This window comes from Pinus tabuliformis, chromosome 7 (genome assembly GCF_031772625.1).
Source record: "Pinus tabuliformis cultivar Carrire ecotype Pingquan chromosome 7, CPIR1, whole genome shotgun sequence".
In the NCBI taxonomy this organism is placed as follows: Eukaryota; Viridiplantae; Streptophyta; class Pinopsida; order Pinales; family Pinaceae; genus Pinus; species Pinus tabuliformis.
This window is the reverse complement of record NC_142293.1, coordinates 1,492,388,202-1,492,395,545: the sequence shown is the minus strand read 5'-3', so window position 1 is coordinate 1,492,395,545 and position 7,344 is coordinate 1,492,388,202.

Sequence of the window (7,344 nt, the reverse complement as noted above, 5' to 3'; positions counted from 1 at the left end):
GCACTTAGTCTCTACATTCATGCATGTGTTTCGAGAAAAATATACAAAATTATTTAGTACATAGTGCATAAATCTGCATTATGAAAGATTGAGAGCTTCCTCAGCACTTCCGCACATGTGCCTAATTTCAACAAGATAACCATAAAGAAAGATTTTTCTCAATGATCCAAACATTGATGCGGTTGGAGGTTATTTGCATTCCAAAACAATTCAACCTTTATCCAATTGACTAGTGATATTAAGAATACAAAGATTTGCATTATTTATAAGTAAAATATTATGAAGATCAAATATGGATTATTTAATATTAAAATATTAGCAATAAAATCATTATTTATAATTAAAAAATTACCAATAATATCGTATGTGTGTACCATTCGAGCGTCCTTTGCAGAGATAGGGATGCTTTGACCCAAAGACTACTCTAGTCAATGATATGGCAATTGACGAGTTTATAGGTTCTTTGCACAAGCTTGTGAGTAAGTGTGTATATTATTACAATATTAGTAATAAAAGTGTTTAGTGCACAGAACCACACCATGAAATTTTGAAATCTTCCTTTGCACAATGGACTTTCTCCACACTTCCACACATATGCCTAATTTTAGAACAATATCCATAAACAAAGCTTCTGCTCAAAGATGCAAAAATTTATGCACTTGCTAAGTATATGTTACCTCTATAGTATGACACAATAATTTGAAGTGCTCTTTAAGCAAAAGTGAAGATGGAGATAAGCATTATCTATGACTAAAATATTAGCAATAAAATAAATGAATGACCAAAGGGTGTTTTTGAGTCCGGTAGTTGCGCACACAAAGCTATGCAGAAGTGGCTGTGAATGTACGATAGTTATGTAGAGAACAAATGCATATTCAGAATGAGAGGTGCAAAAATTTAGTAGAATGAGGGAAGTGCAAAGCGATATTTTAATTGTAATGCATTTTCAACTCTTTTGGAGTTAGTGCATGTGAAATTTCATATTAGTAGGTTGTGCGCAAGAGAAATGCATATTTTCTTATTAATAGATTCTACAAAATGTAGTGTTTTACACAATGAAATATTTGGAGTACATATGTATTTACGTTCTGTGTTCTTTAGAGATCTCAACCCTTTATAGATATTGGTAATCATTGTGCGGATCTCCACACTCTTCACTAAAGGATTTTATTGCTAATATTTTAGTATTAAAACATAATCCACATTTTCTATTTGTAATAAGATTGTTTATACTTATTTATTGATAACATTTTAATTGTAAATAATTCATATCTTCGTATTTCCAAATATATTTTTGTTTATGGTTATATTTGTGAGATTAGGCACATATGAGGAATTTGTCACCCGCATAATATAATTGGTAATATTTTAATGATCAATTGTCAATTAAGTAAATCTTATGGGGAGTGCATTCAAAATTTTGTACAAAATCACATCAATTTTCACATTGTTGAGAAAAAGCTAGATTTATGGTTATCTTTATGAAATTAGGCACATGTGCGAAAGTACAGAGAAAGTAAATTGTGTGGATAAAGCTTTCAAGTGTTCATTATCATGTGGATATCTGCACTCAGCACTAAAGTATTTTGAAGCTTTAAGCCTTCATTGTATGGATGTGCGAATTCTACATCAAAGGCTTTGTTTGAGTGTAGAGAACGAGTTAAGAAAACTCCAAAGTTAATATAAAATGTTGCACAAACACTTCATAGCCAATATACAATATCAATTTTTATTCGTGAAATTTAATATTGCATATTGCACTCATTATTTGTGTGGAATAAGGCAATTGTGGAGGGATCTATTTTCAACTCTTTTGGAGGGATGTCCTATATTTACTCAATAATGGACCAAAAGGCATTATTGAGTACATAAATAGCTACCTACACAAGTGGCTGGAGATTTCACTATGAAGAAAACCTCATGCAAAGAGAATCAATTAAATAGTGGTAGTATGCATTATTTACAATTAAAATATTATCAACTTCCTTCCCACAACGAAATTTCTCCACACTTCTACACATCTACCTAATTTTAGAAACATAACCATAAGTAAATATTCTACTCAATGAAATTCAGAAGTGTAGGGATTGGCACAAAGAAAGCTTTTTCCACATAATGGAATTCTTGCACACTTCTGCACAAGAGTCTAAACAAGGAGATATTCATAAATATGAACATAATCATTATATACAATTAAAATATTACCAAAAATGTCATATACAACAACCACTTACTAAAATATTAGTAATACAATCCTTTAATGTGAACATATTTATCAATCAATAACAACTTCCAATGTCAATGGCTACCCAAAAGGTGTTATTGACTAAAGTAGCTATCTACAGAAGTGGCTAGAGCTTTCAATGTGTGGAAAGCTTCATGCAAAGAGAATCACAAAACAAGATATAGAATTAAAAAGCAAGTGAACCACAAGGTATCTCATACAAATATCATAAAATCTATATATATTTGCGAAACTAGATGTTGTGCATAATTATTATGCTAACGAGAAAAATGCACAATTCTCAGAACATAACATCAATTACAAAAAATATGAGGAAAACCATTCCTAATGAGTATGCACTCCCCCTGCCCCCCCAAACAAAGAACTTTGAACTATACCAAATGAATTGGAAATATTCATGCCAAAAACGAATACATAATCAACACCTGGCCAATGCAACTATCAACATGTCACTTACTAAAATTACATCGGAATATATTTATAAAACTTAAACCACTTGATTTATGATTCTTATGCTAATGATAAAAACACAAATTGCTTAGAACAAAATATCGATTCTGACAACAATGAGAAAAACCATTCGAACGAGTCCCTTGAGAGCTATGAACTATATCAATATGCATGCCAAAAAACAATGCAAGATCAACAATTGGGAAATGCAACAACCAACACATTACTTGTAAAAACTATGTCACAAAATATTCATAAAACTTATACACTTTGATTTATGTTTTGCATTGGAGAACGAGTATACACAATAAAAACCACAACATTTATATGACAAAGTTCCACGCCTCCACATGCACTTCCCCCCGCATAGTTTTTTGACAGACTTTCCTTCTGCACAATACTGATTTTAAACAATTGAATCCACTTAATATCAATCACTCCAAACAATGTATCATGATTTCATATTTATTTAATTTCCTACATTTCTATGATTAAATGTAGAATCAATTTATTCTATGCTAGAGACTTTGCTAATAAATTGACTGAAGGTTGTGCTGTCTACACAGTGGAAGCTTTGTTTATTTTTATCTTTTTGGTAACTAGGCATATGTTTGAGACTATGGAGGAGGTCGATTATGTCAAGGAAGCTTCCAAGATTTCATTTTGTGGAACTTTTGCACAATTCGTACATGATTACACTAATTAACAATTTTTTTAATCACAAAATTAATAAAAATACTTTTTTCCATCTCGACGGCTATAGAAAATGTTGGTCCCCACTACTATGTTCATAGCTAACTTTACGAGGAAGTGTAGAAGTGTGGGCTATAGTCATTTTTCCACACTTTGGCATAATGTTTCCTCCTTACGATATATGGGACCCATATTAATTAATATCAATTTGGAATGTCAATGACTCACTGAAGTGTGATATTGGCTATGGAAGTAACCGTTTGGATGAATTTGTGGGAAGGTGGTTGTGCGTGTGCGAGATTATGCGGAGAACAAATGCATGTGAATTTCTTTTGCAAAATAAGGGAAGCGTGGAGGGATATTTTAATTGTAATGTGTTTTCAAATATTTTGGATTTAGTGCATGTACAATTGGATATTAGTAGATTGTGCACAAGAGAAGTTATTATTTTATTATTAATAGATTATGCAGAGTGCAGAATTTCATACAATGAAATCTAGAGAGATTTTTGCGCATAATGGACTAGCTAGTTGTTCAAAGGAAGCATGTGAGGAGAAAAAATGCATATGCATAGGTATTTCACTATGCCAAAATATTTATGCAAAGTTCATTAAAATAACAAATATACATATTTACTAACGTATTTCGCAACAAATCATTCCTTTGCACAATGTTTGCGAGCCACATCAATTAATATCACCTTCAAATTTCAATGATTGATCGAAGGGAATTGTTGAGTCCATAATTTGTTGTGTGGAGGTGGTTATGCGTGTGCGGTGGTTATGCAAAGAATAAATGCATATGTGGAATGAGGGAAGGGAGAAGGGATATTTTAATTGTAATGTGTTTTCAACTCATTTAGAATCACTGCACATGTAATCAGGGAAAATTTTAAGAACCCCCCCTAAATTTATAAATATAATAAATGGGTGAATCTCCATGGTATATAGAAAAGATGGAAGGCGATTTTATCAATAATATAATATGTATATATAATTTTTTTCCGAATCTCTCACCATGGCGAATATTTTACTCAATTATAAAATCTTGTAAGATCTTGGCGAGTCTTTCACTAAATAATAAAACTTTGTAAAGTGCTAGTGAATCTTAGCATAGGCTACATGTTGGTTTAATTCCCCCTTTTAAATAGCCTACATTCCAGGTGAATACCATGGGTCAATACCATGTGCCATTTTGGTGAATACCATGGGTCAATACCATGTGCCATTTTTATTTTTATTAATTCTAATATTAGGGTTAATAATGGATTTTTGCATGGTATTAATAACAATCTAGTCCATGGTATTTGTCCCATAGTATTTTGGCCATAAGTTTCACCTAAATATAACCCATTTTTTGAGTGTTCGTAAATATACAGTGACTTATGGAGTAAATATAAAAAAATGTTTTATTTGTTTACCATACCTCTTTTACAAATATGGTATTTGGCCCATAGGATTCACTTAAATAAAACCTCTTTCTTGAGCCTTCATAAATAGAACGAGGGTTATGGACTAAATATAAAAAGAGGTTTTATTTATTTATGATACATCTAGTTTATTTATATTTTTATTTATTTACCATACCGTTTGAGTAACTATAAAAAGACGTTTTATTTATTTACCATACCTCCACTTTACTTATATTTTTATTTGTTTACACCATTACAAGGTGACTTATGGAGTAAATATAGAAAATGTTTTATTTATTAACCATACCTCTCATTTATTTATATTTTTATTAATTTACCATACCTCTTTTATAAATATGGTATTTGGCCCATAGGATTCACTTAAATAAAACCTATTCTTGAAAATGGGCGAATGGATTCACTTAAATAAAACCTATTCTTGAAAATGGGCGAATGGAAGGTTGTAAGTCCTAATTTCAAGGGCTAAATTTACCTTTTTTACCCTCTCCCTTAAAATAAGGTGGGCTATTTGAGGTGATTTGTAAAAATGTACTATGATACAAAATATTCGCCCACTAAAAATTTAAAACCCCTTAATTTCGCCAAAGGGCGAACATTCGCCCCTAAAATTATCCTTGCATGTAATTTGATATTAGTAGATTGTGCACAAGAGTAGTTCTTATTTTATTATTAATAGATTCTTAAGAGTGCGAAGGTTCACACAATGAAAGCTTTAGAGTAGATATGCATTTGTGTTATTTTAAAAATATGCATTAGTATTAACATTCTAATGTTTTGAAAATCATGTTTGTATATTTTAGATCCTCAGAGCTTCAATAACACTTTAGTATGAGATGAATGGTTTATTTATTATTAATATATTGTATGAAGTGTGAAGGTTCGCACAATGAATGCTTGAGAGATTTTTGTGCACAATGAATTTTCTGTACAATCCCACACATGTTGATTTATGTTATGTTGAAAGTATACAAAAACCCTATTATTATATTTGATGTTTTAATGCTTCTATAGCTTTCTGAATCCATGGGAAGATATTTAGTCACTAGATTGAATGTTGAGAGGACTAGTATTTACCCACAAGTCTATTTTCAATTAATCAGAGGACAAAGATTGGGATCATAACAAATCTAAATTGTCCATTTATCTTTGTAGCATGTTTGAGATGAAAAATAGTGGCAATTGGTGATTTTTGAGGAAACAAGTCTGCACACATTTGAATTAGCTAGTATAGTGAGGGAAAAATGTTATTTATAGCGATATAAAAAACATCTCACTTTATTCCCATTATTAGATTTGTGAACTACTACTACTACTACTACTACTAATAATAATAATAATAATATATAAATGCTAATGATGGGAAAAACAATAGAAATATAGAGACATATGGATGTCCACTTTATTTCCGATACAAAGATTTTGTGACATACAGGTGGTGATTTATAAGGAAATGAGTTGAAAATCATTTTGAAATTGTTGATGGAGGAAGGAAATAGGATATTTGATGATAGGGATAGGAGCCATTTATAATCATTTATGTATTTAGAGGAGTAGATCATGTAACATTTTCTCTTTGCAAATTGCATTTAAGAGATTGGACTATCGTCTGAGCTTTTGCTTCCTTACATAATTATTATCTTCGAAGTGGCTAGAGAAGATGGTGGCCTACATTCGTAAGAGGTTGGTGCCTCTTGTAAAGTAGTTGGTTTCTATCTTAAGGGGGTCAGTGCCTCCTGCGAATGGGTGCTCACAAACAAACTAATGTAATTAAGTAGGTGGTAAATTTACATCATAACAATAATAAAATTGGTGGTTTCGTCCCTTTGGATTTCCAAGTAAAAATACAGGTGTCAATATGTGTATGTTTCTCATGTGATGGACTGTATGTACATGCGAATGTCTTATATTGATATTCATTTGTATTATGTATGAATGCTCTCATAAGCAAGAAACAATAGAGGAAATAACTAAAGATGTATTCATAAAAAATTTAAGAACCTCACTATTATTCATTCCCCCCCGATTTAGTAATTCCTTATTTCAACAACATCGTCTTCAGCTGTGCGATGAATCAAGAACATTTGGACTCTACAAAAATCAATGGTATGGTGGTGAGCCAAGGTTGACATGCTGGAATGCGTAGAAAGGCATCCAAAAAATCATACGACAGGAATTGGTATGGAAAAATTAAAATTAAAACAATGATCCATTTATGCACAAAAAAATTATGATGTTACTCTATACGAAGAACAAGGAAATTTGGCCAAGCAAGGGTTTATAAAAGGGTGTAAACGCAATAAGAATACAACCTGTAATTAAAATTCATGGCACACTTAGGAAGAATCTACTATGGAATGAAGAACCTAGGTAATATGAACGACATATTTAAATTAATGCACTACAAATATTGTTACCTCATCAAACCATAACAAGAGGGCATGGGGAATTTGTTACAAGAGAGATAACACTATGAATTTAACCCTAACCAAATTTACAAAGAACCCACAATTTAGAAGCAAGGAAA